This window comes from Taudactylus pleione, unplaced genomic scaffold (assembly GCF_031769625.1).
Source record: "Taudactylus pleione unplaced genomic scaffold, aTauple2 ptg000093l, whole genome shotgun sequence".
Classification (NCBI taxonomy): domain Eukaryota; kingdom Metazoa; phylum Chordata; class Amphibia; order Anura; family Myobatrachidae; genus Taudactylus; species Taudactylus pleione.
Window position 1 is genome coordinate 37,885,760 of NW_028284495.1, and position 14,588 is coordinate 37,900,347.

Genomic DNA, 14,588 nt, shown 5'->3' on the forward strand with positions numbered 1-14,588 from the left:
TCCTGGTAACAGGTCACCGACCCAAACTGGCTAGAGTGAACAAAAAGAAACGGTAGTGCCAACATCAACCTGTTCATAACTCAGCAGATAATGTAATGGTTTGTCTAGGGTCACTATTGTACAGAGGATTCTTTAAAAAATTAATTCATATTCAGTCATTAATCCCAGAGAGCAGCAATTAGACACAAGGCATTTTATTTGGTTAGGGAGCAATAGGAATAGAGATATTTATATAGACTGATACTTGGGGCCTGATTGAGACTTGCACGCTATACCGATATTCACGTAGTTGGCCAATGATTTAAGTAGAGGTTGAGTCTCCCATATCCAAATATTCCGAAACACAAATTTTGTTAGCATGACAGATTGTGAAAGCTTTGGTTTTTGATGGTTCAATGTACACAAACTTTGTTTAAGGCACAAAATTATTAAAAATAAAGTATAAAATGTATAAGGTGTATATAATACATAAATGCATTCTGTGTTTAGATTTGTGTTCCATTAACAAGATTTTTCATTATGGCATGCAAATTTTCCAAAATACAGAATATTATTAAGAGTTATGGTAGACTTACCTTTGTTAACTCTATTTCTCCGAAGTCCATAGGATCCACAGGGATACCATGGGGTGCGTGGTTGGAGTGATCCGGGCACGAAACAGTTAAAGCTTAGCTCCCAGGATGCCCCAGGCCTCCACCACATATACCCCATCCCCAGGCAGACAGTTTTGTAAACAAGCACAAGGCAGGAACAGGAAAGAGGAGAAAGAAGAACATTATTCTTAGGAAACACTCTCCCTGAAGATGAAGGAATCCGTGATTGATAGAAAAAATACCCAAAGAGGACAGGTGCGTCAGGGTGGGCGCCCTATGGATCCTATGGACTTCGAAGAAATAGAATTAACAATGGTAAGTCTACCATAACTCTTAATTTCTTCAGGGTCCATAGGGAATCCACAGGGATACCATGGGGGATGTCCTATAGCAGTTTCCTTAAGGGTGGGGATGCTCCTGAGCAGAATGGAGAATCAGACACTCAAAGGAAGCATCCTGAGAGGTAAAGGTATCAAAGGCATAGAACCTGAGACAGGTGTGGACGGAAGAACACGTGGCTGCCTTGCACAATTGTTCAACAGAAGCGCCACATCGAACCGCCCACGAGGATCCCACAGATTGAGTAGAATGAGCTGTAACCCTGTTTGGAGCAGGAAGATCAGCTTGCATGTAGGCCTGAGAGATTGTCATGCGGAGCCATAGAGCCAGAGTGTTTGTTAGGTGGCCAGCTCGCTTGTGAAAGCCGTAAAATACAAATAGAATCTGATTTCCTAAAGGAATTAGTACGAGCCACGCAGATCCGAAAAGCACAAACCACATCCAAGGAGGCTTCACCTGCAGAAAGATCCGAGGACTGGAAGGCCGGAACCTCAATATATTCATTAAAATGGAACCTGGATACCACTTTACGAAGGTACCCAGCCCTGGTAGTGAGGACAGCTCTGTCCTGATGATAGATCAAGAATGGGGAGACACAGGAGAGCGCTGTGAAATCAGATACCCTGCGAACAGAAGAGATAGCGAGGAGATAGAGCGTCTTCGCTGCCAGCCACTTGAGGTCTACAGAGTCCAGAGCTTCAAACGGAGGAGCCTGTAGAGCCCTGAGATCCAAGAACAAATCCCACGGAGCTACCGGGAGGACAAAAGGAGGTTGAAGACTGAGAACACCCTGAAAGAATGTTCTAACATCAGGCAGGGGAGCAATCCTTCGCTGGAACCAGATTGACAGAGCAGAAGCCTGAACTCTAAGGGAGGCCAGGCGGAGGCAGAGGTCTAACCCAGCCTGAAGAAAGGCAAGTACCTGGGAGACCCTAAACACTGTAGAGTCATAGCCTCTGGGGGAGTACCAGTGAGAGTAAGAGTGCCAAACTCTAAAATAGATGCGGGCCGAGGCAGGCTTAAGCGCCACGACCACAGAGCTAGGGAAACCTTTAGCCTTTAAGATGGAGGACTCTAGAGCCAAGCAGTCAAAGACAGCCAGCCAAAGTAGGTCCGGGTACAGGCAAGGGCCCAGCGTCAACAGGTGCTGCCGTAGAGGAAGTGGAGAGACTCCATAGCTCGATGAACCAATGTCGCCTGGGCCAGGCTGGGGCTATTAGTATCACCATGCCGCCTTCTTGCTTGAACTTTCAAAGAACCCTCGGGAGGAGGAGATCGGAGGAAAGGAGGTATGCGAGATATAATTCCTATCTCACTGCCAGGGCGTCCACGAAGGCAGCTGAGGGGTCTCTGGTTCTGGACCTGCTTCCCAGTTAGGACTCCGGGAATTAACAATGCCGAGATATGACAGACAATTGGGCCAGACCAGTATGTTTGCCACTTCTCGCATGGCTGCCCAACTTAAGAGCGCTTCCCTGATGGTTGAGGTGCGCTACCGCAGGTGCGTTGTCAGACTGGATCTGGACCGGCCTGCGCCTGAGTGAGTGCTCTGTATACTGTTGGAAGCTCCAGAATGTTTATGGGAAGGCAACTTTCCTGAGTTGTCCACCGTCTCTGAAAGGTATGATGACCGATTACCTCGCCCCATCTGCGAAGGCTGGCCATCTGTCTTGAGAAGTTCCAAATATGGAATCCAGAAGGGGCGACTTGTCCAGATGTGACGTCTGTAGCCACCATGAGAGGGAAAGCCGAACCTCTGGAGAGAGGATAGTCTGGGACCGGATCAGATGATACTGTCCGTTCCACAGGGAGAGAATCAGTTGTTGAAGGGGCCTAGAGTGGAACTGGGCGTACTCCACCATGTCGAAGGTGGATACCATGGACCCCAGGACCAGCATTGCTGAGTGAATGGATACCGTCCGATTGTGGAGCAAGCTGTGCACACACAAGTGTAGTGTCAAAATCTTGTCTGCTGGCAGAAAGATTCTCTGTATTCCAGAATCCAGGAGTGCCCCCAGATGTACCATCTGCTGTGTCGGAGATAGGGAGGACCTTTTCCAATTGATGAGCCAGCCGTGTGTTTGCAGACAGTCCACGGTCAGCTAGAGATGGCGTTGCATCACAACTGGCGAGTCTGCCAAGACTAAGAGGTCGTCTAGGTATGCCAGGATTCTGACACCCTGGCGTCTGAGAGGTGCCGCCATAACCGCCATTATTTTGGAAGACCAAAGGGCAGTGCCCGAAACTGGTAATGTTGCAGCAGAACAGCAAACCGTAAGAGCCACTGGTGGGTTGGAGAAATAGGTACATGCACGTATGCATCCTGAATGTTCAGAGCAATCATGAAATTCCCAGGCTCCATTGCCAGGACAATTGATCGCAAAGTTTCCATGCGGAACTTGGGTACTCTGTTAAACCTGTTGAGGGATCTGAGATTCAGAATAGGCTGATGAGACCCATTCAGCTTCTGAATCAAAAAGAGTGGAAAAAAAAAACAGATCCTCTGAGTCGAAGGAACCGGTATTATCACCCCTGAACGTAGCAGGGAGTGAATTGCCTCCTGGAGGGCCAAGGCCTTGATAGGGCCTCCTAATTTTGATTCCAGTCAGGACCATAGTCCCTGTAGATATCACTGAAGCAAGGTCGTGTCCCCAACCTTGGAGATTTGCATCCGTTCTTACAATTTTCCAGAACCATAATGAGGATGGGTGAACTTTGTTGAAATTGTAACTACTAAGGCACCAAAGGGAAGAAGATTTATGTCCTTTGGGAGACATTGAAGAAATTAATGATAAGGCGATTATGAGGCCGAGAGACACAGGGGAGGATAATGAGGCCGAGAGACACGGGGGGGGGGGGGATAATGAGACTGAGAGACACGGGGGGGGGATAATGAGACAGAGAGACAGGGAGAAATGATGAGGCTGAGAGAAGCATTTGATAAGGCTAAGACACAGGGGATGATGAGTGGATGGCTGGACATGGAGAGACAGAGGCGAGGACGAGGCTGGAGAGACGAGGGGTTGAGGCTGGAGCAACAGGGGGATAAGGCTGAGAGACAAAGGCAGGGATGAGGTTGGAGACACACAGGGGAGATGAGCCACTGACCAACTGGCCTGTACCTACCAGGGAAGCACCAAAAACATGAGTGCGCCAGGCCCCAAGGTTCTTGTTGCCGGCACTGCATACACTAACATAATTAGTGACCCAGCTAGTACAACATTCCAAAACTAATTATCAACTCCTCTCACAAAGAAAAAATATATTTCAACAAGTAAAGCCTTTTCTGGATTGAGGTTAAGCATGATCAGGGGGTAAAAGATTAAGAATAAACTACAAATTATTTTTTAATTCCTATGTAAAAACAAAGCTGGAATTAATTTAACTACGCTGACAACTCCCATTGTCCATATGGCATATTCAGGGAACCTAGCCTACATAAAATTAGCATGTTCAGATGAGGTTTGCAGAACAATCCCCAAATGGGGGCTTCAAAGAACAATAATTAAATTCAATATCTATACAGGAAACTATGAGGAGAATTTAAAGACTTTTAAAATAACTTCAAAATACGCCTCTAAACAACCCCATGTCCAAAGGGATCTGAAATAAATCACCACATTTTTAGCCAAAAATAGGGCTTTTGCATTTATTTTTTCTCTTTGTCTGAGATGGAGAAAACTTTTCTCCAGTTTTTATTCGTCTGTTGCAGTTTTCGCTGCCAATTGAATACGGGCCTATGTAGTTCTAAAAAGTGCAACGAGACCCATGATATATCATAACTTAATAGATCATATTATTAGCGAGGTCAAGAATATTGAGTATTGCTACAAAAAGACCCAAAAATTATATTTCCTATTCATCTCTAGTAAGCATCCGTTTATAAACTTATGCTTTAAGAGATAGATGATGCCGGGGGCGTGACTTGGCAGCCATTGTGGACAGATGTGTTTTTGTGGAGCCCCGTGTCTGCCCTGCAGTTTTGGCCCTGTTGAGGTCTCCCCACACTCTCTCTACCAGCTACCGAAGCCCTGTTGATGCCGGGGAAACATTCTGGTCCAACCTCCCGCTACTGTCTGGCGCTTGGAGTGACGTTCCCCAAGCGTCCTACTCACTTCAGCTAACTGGCCCCAGCGGCAGTTCCCTGTGAGCTCTCCTGTGCCCAGGTAGTCTTAACTGTGCTCCGATCTGAGCCCTGTGTCCTCGGCGGCTGCCCGACACATCTCCGTGGCTCCTTCAGACCCGCGAGTTGGGTTAGTGAGGTCATCCGCCAGCCCCGGCCGCTGATCCCACCGGTCACTATACTTTGCAGGCTGCTCCTGCCTGGCTCCTTCCCCTGCAGAGGCTCGCTGAATTGACAGCCTGACCAGGATCATTGGTCTGCCTCTGCCCTCCTGTTTGTTGTGGCCACTGATGTGATAGAGCTGGGCTGAAACCACTGGCAGAGGACTCTGTGCCATGGACTGCGAGTCCCCGTCATCGGCCATCAGGTTGGTGAAAAGACAGTGAGGGCTGTGGGACGGAATGTCTGTGAGAACCCATCTGCTGTGAGCAGTATATATCTATTCAACCCTTGAACCCACCGGGTTTGCTTGAGGAGGGGACAACTCCAGAGTGAGAAAAGAGCAATATGTCATGATCTACACCTTGCAACTCATTGATAGCCCCCGGCATTGCTGTATTGTTTGATATAAGCGGGACTACACAGCTTCAGGAAATTTACATGCCTTCTGCTATTATAATTCCCTTTACAGTATAAGTATGCTGTTGGGGTTTTGGCTCCCATGACAGCCTCTATGGGGATTGACGACTAAGACAACCGATACATTTACCTATATTGCTGCTACTATTACTTGAACACCCAAGTGCCGACTTCTCTTATAATGGTTCCTGAGATCTCACAGTAGTATCTACACACAAACCGTGATATAATTACTCTCTATCGACCCATGTCATCGTCTAGAAGGGGCGTACCTTCTGGTATCTCTGGGACTTCAGGCTATCCTCAAGAGTGCCTTCTCCGAAAGATAGGTATGATGTGATCAGAGACAATCTCTTGTCTAGCAACAGTACAAATTCAATCTAATTTTATTTCTTTTATTTTTATTTTTTATTTATTTTTTTCATGAGCCAAAGGAGGCGAAGGAGACCGAAGGGCATTTCTACAACTTCGGAAGCCTCGCTTTGCACGTATCTCCAACGTTTTCTTCGCCCTCAGGGAGACTCGGACATGTGTGCATCGCCGGGCCCTGCCTCACCTGCCCAATCGATTAGTTCTGAGGCTCCTGCTGAAATGGAGAATCTCTCTGGTTTCTCAGCTTCAGGTGAGCGACAAGATATCCGTACAGTTCTTCAGCTTCTCAAGTCTCTGCCTACTAAAGCGGACATACCTACCAAGGCTGATTCTGCTTCTTCAGAAGATAAGCTACGTGATGTAGTGCACTCTGAGGTCACCACACTTAAGACTGAATTGACACACCTAGGGTCTAGCATTGTCTCTCTAGAAGAGTGTGGAGAGGCAACAAACGATTTTCAACATGCTTTAGTCGACACTCTGAAGTTACAAGCCACTGAGATTCAGAACCTTCGGGACCACTTGGAAGATCTTGACAATAGAGGTCGTAGGAACAATCTGAGGATCAGAGGCATACCTGAAGATATCCCCTCTCAAGGTCTTCAAGATGTTCTCACTAAATTATTCAATTAAATTCTTGGTCAAGATCCTAATGAATCCATAATTTTTGATAGAGCCCATATGGCGCTTCGTCCTAGGGGCCTACGGCCTAACCGCCCACGTGACATTATCTGTCGTTTGCATTATTTCGCCCAAAAAGAAGAGATACTACGCAAACTGCGGGGCACTGATGGTCTGAAGTTGGATGATCAGACTATTCAAGTGTTCCCAGATCTCTCCTGGCATACTCTGCAAACAAGGCAACACCTAAAGCCGTTAACTGATGCTTTAAGACCCCGTAACATTAAATACAGATGGGGTTACCCATTTAGCCTCACAGCTACCAATGGAGGGAAGACATTCACTCTACATTCCCCAGAAGATATTTCCCCCTTCTGTTCACACTTGGATATCCCGCTTGTTCAAATCCCAGAGTGGCAGTCTTTGCAGGTCCGTGTCTTACCACCGCAAGCTCCTCCAAGGATCCCTCCTTTTCAAGTTGTGGGGCCTTCTCCTAGATCCCAGAGACAACATCACCCCTCGCACCCTCTTCTACAGCTTCTCCGGAAACAGCGACTTGAATGTTGATCTACAAAGATTTTCAACTCTTCTTGTAGGTCTAATAATCCAGAAAATTCATATAGACTCTTATCACTTGCGCACCAAGTGTCCCAAGATATTACAACATATTTTGTTGAGTAGCTGACCCGTATTTACCGCTTTCCCTTCATTGGTCATGTGAGTATACTCCCCACATTGGATGTTTCCTGACCTATTTACCTCTTCCATCTAGCTTTTCGTTTGCGGTATGATTACTGAATGCTTATATGTCCTATGCTCCCGTTTAACCATCAGTTGTAACTGCACTACTACGGGTGTTATTTTCGAAGTTCTATGGGGTTTCATTATAACTGGATGATTTCCCTTTGTCAAGGATATGAATGCCCCCGGGACATCAATATATAGTGTGTTTTGTTTTTTTCTTTTCTCACTAAGTAATGTATCCAGGAGCTGCTTATATGTTAATTTGGAGTTTTATACCTCGCCAATTGGCGTCACAAGTTTACACATGTTATTGTAATTGTGTTTCTCTATGCAGCTTTCTAGAATATATATTGTTAGATTTTTCTATGTATCAGTGTTTGGTCTATCTCTCCCCTGTTGCCCACATACACCGTCTACTGTGGTCTTGAGCTTCGTGGTGGGACTTGTTTTCCTTACCACAATGCTGCTCAGGAGCAGTGTGTTCCTGATTCTATATTTTTTGTATCTCTGTTTAGATTTCTATGTGTTTACTTTTTTCCCTCTTTTTCTGTAAATGCTTTTCATTCCAGGGTTTTGAGGGTCAATTGTAATACAACTTACCATACTGATTTAGTTTTTTCAGATTTGCAGTTGCTATAAACTACTGCTTTAATATATGCTGCCATTTGTCCAATTTATTCCTATGTAATGGCTACTTTTGAATATTGTCTCTGTTAACGTGTAAAGGGCCTCAATATTCCAGAGAGACGGTCACGTGTGTTATGCGAATTAAAGGCGGATATTTCCTTTCTACAAGAAACGCATTTTAGGGACGGCGCAGCCCCGTCTCTCCGTAATAGAGATTTCCCTAGTGGATATTTCTCTAATAACCAGGTTGGTAAAACTTTGGGGGTAGCAATTTTGCTAGCTAGACATCCCTCTGTCACTGATGCTGTTTGTCACGTCACCATCTGATTCCAGGTCGGGCCCTCTTACTCAATTGTAAAATATGTAACCAAATACTTTCGTTAATATATATGCCCCAAATACCGCTCAACCAGCCTTTTTTGACACGGTGCTCAATTTTGTCCAGGCGCATGCCGAAGGTATATTGAACTTTGGCGGTGAGCTAAAATTGGTCGCTAGAATTCTTTTTTGACTCCTCTAACCCAGCGCCTAGATACTCAGATAAATATCATCGTAAGGTTAAGAAATCTTATCATGAACACCTATTGGTCGACGTTTGGCGCATTCAACACCCCTCCACATGAGACTATTCCTTCTACTCGCACCCCCACAAGATATATACAAGACTAGACTACCTTTTTATTTCCCAAAGATTTCTTCAGCTGGCCGTTTCTTCCACAATAGGTCCTATTTCGTGGTCAGACCATGCCCCCATTTAGCTTAAAATTGATATACCAACTACCAATTCTAAATCTTATATTTGGAGGCTAAACGAGCTGATACTTCAAGACCAGACAACAGATTAAGGAAGCAATTTATGACTATACTAATATAAATTATATCCCTGACACACCTACTGTTACAGTCTGGGAGGCACACAAGTGCGTTATAAGGGGGAAACTTATACAATTAGGTGCATACTTAAAAAAAAAAAAAAAAAAAAGTGTCTGGCTGCCAGGGGTGCCTTACTACAGAAGATACAGACCTTGGAACTTCAACACAAGTCCTCACTTTCCACTGATACTCTCCAATCTCTTATAGATGCTCGCAAGGAACTAAGGGCCTGATTCAGACCTGCTCGCAAGCGCTATGCTCTTGTAAGCGGGTTGATTGTTAAGCCGTGCGCACTGCGCGTGCCCCGAAGCGAGCGTAAAAAGTACTCGCTCCAGCGCTCGCATCCAAAAGGGGAGGCTGTCGCTGTTGATCGACTGCTCGTCCCTTTTGGAAGGCGGGGCGGGGACGCAGGAACGCCTGCCGTTTGTGGGCGGCCCTACTGACATCACTTGTGATGTCAGTAGGTGGACTTCCTGCTCTATTAGAGCAGGAAGACCACTGGGGCTTGTGGCAACGAGACCCTACCGCAAGGGTCTCGTCCCAAGCCCAATTGTCGCGATGGTCTTGACCATCGCGACCATCACCTGGCCACTCGCATAAGCGGTACGTGGTAACCCACAACTATGCGAGCGGCCAAGAGGCTGCAACTAAAAAAAACAAGCGCATGCCCTGATTCAGAGCGAGCACTCGTTTTTTGCGAGCGCCTCTGAATCAGGGCCTACGTACTCTTATGTCAGATAATATCACTGAATGCACGTAAATGCTGTAGCCGCTATTTTCTTTGGGGCAATAAACTGGGTAGGATGTTAGCTACAGCATTACGAGCCCAACGTACTGTTACATATATTGCCCGGGTGAAGTCTCATTCTGGATCAGTTTGTAGTTCTGCGAAAGATATAGCCTCGGCTATCAGTCCTACTAGTCCCAAGTTGTATAATTTAAAAGATCTGGTAGCAAGGCTGGATGTTATGTCTCGGAGGGCCTCTATTAAAGCATATTTGGCAGAGGTTGGTTTCCCTACTCTCTCAGAGGGGGAGATAGCGGTATTAGAGGAGCAGTTTACTTCGCTTGAGGGAGCTATTAAATAAACTCCGAATGGTAAGAGCCCGGGTCCAGATGAATTCTCTATTGGGTACTATAAGACATTTTGTGAAGTTTTATCACCCCTATTGCTTAGGGCCTTTAATGCAGTTTCGGATATTTCGCCTTTTTCTTTCCAGTCTCTCCTGGCTCACATTTCAGTAATCCCTAAAGAAGGGAGGGACCCGGCCTTATGTTCCAGTTATAGGCCCATCTCCATGTTGAATGTCTATTTGAAGCTTTTTGCCAAATTAATGGCCAAATCGCTTCAAGTTGTTCCTTCCTAGACTTATTCATTTGGACCAGGTGGGATTTGTCCCTGGCCACGAAGCCAGGGACAATACCACAAAGGTCTTTGATTTAATTCACAAAGCCTCCCGTCGGAAAATTCCTGCCAGTCTTCTCTCAACAGACGCGGAGAAGGCTTTTGACAGGGTAGACTGGGACTTATTAGGTGTGCTAGAGCATCTGGACATAGGTCGGATGGCATTCCAGAGAATCCGGGCTCTCTATTCCACCCCCTCAGCTGTGTGAAGATTAATGGGGACCTCTCTGAGCCTGTTCAAATTTCAAATGGCACTCGTCGGGGTTGTCCTTTATCGCCATTGGTATTTGTGTTATGTATGGAGGCCTTGGCGAGGGCCATTCGACAGACCAATCAGATTGCTGGGTTGACTGTGGGTGCGAAGGAATATAAAATAGCTCTGTTTGCAGACAACTTTCTCGCTATAGTGACCAATCCTCTGACATCTGTCCCCAGTCTGCTGGCTGAATTTGGGCGTTTTGGAACTTCATCAAACTTTAAGGTCAATTTATCTAAATCATTGGCTCTTAACCTCACAATGGATCAAACTGGCCTCCGGGACGTGAAATCTGCTTCCCAATTTTCATGGCACCCGACACAAGTTAGATACCTCGGAGTAATGTTGCATAGAGATCTTTCCCAGACTTTGCATTCTCATTTTCCCCCATTACTAGCCAGACTTCGTGCAAATCTTCTTACCTGGCGCGAGAAGAAGATTTCGTGGACGGGGAGGATAGCCGTTATCAAAATGAACATACTCCCTAGGGTGCTATGTCTCCTGCAAACCCTCCCTATTGCGATCCCCTACTCTTGGTTCACTTAACTCCATCGTATAGTCAGAGACTTTATTTGGGCAGGTCGTAGACCTCGTTTTAAGCACGAAATATTGTATAGAAATAAGCTCAGGGGTGGCCACAAAATGCCCCATTTTCCCTCATATTACCATGCAGTTTTACTTACAAGAATCATGGAATGGGGCAGGTCCCTGGATAGGAAACAGTGGGTTGATATTTAGGCTGCATCTCTACCTACTCCTAGTATGGAGCTGCCCTGGCTCAGTTTTTCCATCCTTATCTCATCCCCTTTTAGGCCCTACTGTTTCTTACTGGCGTCGCTTGCGTTCGCAACCATTTTTTCTCCAACCGCCTCCACTCTCACCCCTTTATTTGGAAATCCTAGTTTCCCTCCAGGAGTACAAAGTAACACATTCCAGGTTTGGCGGGCGTCTGGGATTTCTAAGGTAAGCCCACTAGTGGATGCATCAAGCATGTTGAGCTTCCCTTTGATTCAAGCTAACTGGAGCTTTCCAAATAAAGATTTGGAAATATCTTCAGATCAAGCACTTTTTACACAGCCTAGGTCCCCTCACAGGTTATCATCGGGGAACTACTCATTTTGAAAACATGTGTACCTCTCAATCATACCCCTCCCACCCTTTGTCCTCTATCTATAAGATCTTGGTGAACCATACCTTTTCCACTAGGCCTAAATTCACTTGTGACGGGGAGATGGATCTACAAGGTCTGGTGGAAGACTATGACTGGCCAGAGATTTTTAGAAATACATTTTCTAGCTCCTCAAATATGCTGGTGATGGAAACACATTATAAGGTCCTCTCCCACTGGTACAGTTGCCCTAGCCTACTCGCTAAAATGTACCTAGGAGACCCAAACACGTGCTGGAGGTGCAACAAGGGGGTGGGAACACCTTTGCATATTTGGTGGTATTGTCCCCTGCTCCGGGCCTTCAGGAACAGGGTGATAAAAACAGCCAGTCTTATTCTCCAGGAAGATTTGCCCTCATGCCCAAGTTTTTGGCTGCTAAATCTCCTTCGGAGACCTCAGGTCCAGTATAAAAAGACACTACTTAGACATTTTAAGTGCCTCAAAAGGCGGTTATTCCCAGTACACTGGAGATCGGTTTCTATACCCACTATGACTGAATGGTGTGCTCGTTTAGATCACTATATGTCTATGGATGACCTTATGCTGTCCTTGTCAAGCTCTTGCCAAGATTTTACAACTATATGGTACCCATTTATGACTTATAAGGAATCAGATCATTATAAGTCACTGTGTAGAAATGAGGGTAGGGCCTGTGGAGATACCAGAATGGTTGACAGCTAGACTGCTTCCTATATCAGTATGAGAAACAGTTTTGGACCTCCCTACTATTATATGGTAGAATTCTTCTTTCTTCCCATTATTCCTTTCCCTGATATAGAGGTTTTTTCTCTTTCTTTCGTCTTACCCCCCCCCCCCTTTTTCTTTTCTTTTCAGTGTGCTATTTTTTATTTTATATTTTAGTTTTGTGGATTTCTAATAATACCAATTGAGTGTGATGATCTGTTTGTGGTTCAGTGTATATGCTATCTGTTTTACTGAGGTAATACACTGTGCTGACTGTATATTGTCTTGGTATTCAATTAAAATAATTTGAAAAAGAAAAAAAAAAAAAGAAAAAATTGATGATGCCGATATGCTCCCGAGGAAATATATAATTGACAGATATCATTAGAAATGATCTCATACAGAAAGGCAGCAACCCAGTTAGTTGAAACCAATTAACCACTCACAGGACTATCTTCGGTGAGCTCAAGTGTAGGAGAGCATGAGGGCAGAATGAAATGGTGTGTCAGTACCAAGAAACAGTTATCCATTGTCAGACTAAATTGGGGGCATCCACTAGACGATTTTATCCCTGTCCAACCTCTTAACGATTTTCCCTTGAAGTTTCCCTTGAAATATGATCTTCCACTCTGAACAATTAGCAAAAGATTTGCAAACGATTTGCAAAAGATCTAACAATAAACTATGTTGTTTTAATCTGTGATTGAGAGCTTTCAGCTATAGTGGGCAGACAGTGTTTCATCGTTTGATCGTTCAGCGTGAACGATGTGTAAACGATGTGTAAACGATTTGTAAGCAATCAAGTGAAATTGACCTGCATGTTCAGTCGATGGAGGAGACGATCAAACGACCAGCGGGAGCGCGCATCGTACATCGTTAGAAACAATTACTGCATGATTTGCAAACGATGTTCAAACGATGTCTGAACGATTATCGAACGATTTTTTCATTATCGTTCAACTTTATCGTCTAGTGGATACCCCCCTTAAAGGGATTAATTCGTAATTGATGTCCTGTCCGAAATTTCTCCGTCATCGATATTAAGTCTTATTTTCTCTTTTAATTCTTATTGGTCTCCAGATTCAGATATGCCTTTATGTAATATTAGGTTTTTTTTTGTATATTTTAAGACCACAATGGCATAAATGTTATTAAATGTAATATAATGACTAAATTGTCACAGTACATTACAGATTTACATGCTAGATAGCTTGGCTGTTAACTGCTAAATAATTAAATTACAGGGGATTGCTTGGTTTGTAAACTGTGCTTAAATGGACATTTGGTTGCAGAGGGTTACAAGGCTGGAATATCAAAAGAACTGCAAAGCATTCGCTTTACAATTAAATCTTGGGGTGGCAGCAGCATGACATAGCTAGAGAGATATTAATCTTTTTTTAAACAAACCAGGAAGTTTCATTGTGAGGAACCCTTTGCCAAACATCTTACACAGGCTCAGGTGACCACTGTATGGGACAATGATAATAGTGATACGGAATATTCATGTCTGTGTCTTCGATATAGACAACTACCAGAGGATTTAGTTCAGTACCAAACCAGGGCCAATTTAGTAATCAACATACACAAAAATATATTACCTTTTCTCCTTCACTATGATAAAGGCCAGAGAGGACTTTGTCTAAAATGCAATTACTTTTTAAGACCAATATAAAATTGAAGCATGCTTATTTCTCTTATAAAATGTCACAAATGGCTGGGCCTCCTCATACGTGTAATAGCATATCATGTGCAAATTCAAACTTGTAATAAGAATTAAGGCTTTAATCTTGGTTAAAAGGATCGTTGAAAATAAAATTAAGTGTTAAAACAGTTAATCAATCCTGTATATCATACATCCATGGCCAAATGTTTTGAGAATGACATAAGTATTGGTTTTCACAAAGTCTGCTGCTTCAGTTATTATGATGGTAATTTGCATATACCCAAGAATGTCATGAAGAGAGATCAGATGATTTGCAATTAATTGCAAAGTCCCTCTTTGCCATTACAATGAACTTAATCCCAAAAACAACATGTCCACTGCATTTCAGCCCTGCCACAAAAGGACCAGCTGACATGTCAGTGATTCTCTCAATAACACAGGTGAGTGTTGACGAGGACAAGGCTGGAGATCACTCTGTCATGCTGATTGAGTTAGAATAACAGACTGAAAGCTTTAAAATGAGGGTGGAGCTTGAAATCAT

At 44.4% G+C, this 14,588-nt stretch overlaps 1 protein-coding gene across 3 annotated transcripts in view; it reads right to left on the minus strand.

Annotated features, from left to right (window-relative positions):
• The window catches only part of PPP4R1 (protein phosphatase 4 regulatory subunit 1), a 106,425-nt gene that overhangs the window by 37,673 nt on the left and 54,164 nt on the right, over positions 1 to 14,588 (minus strand). The gene's annotated exons all lie outside the window — the stretch shown is intronic.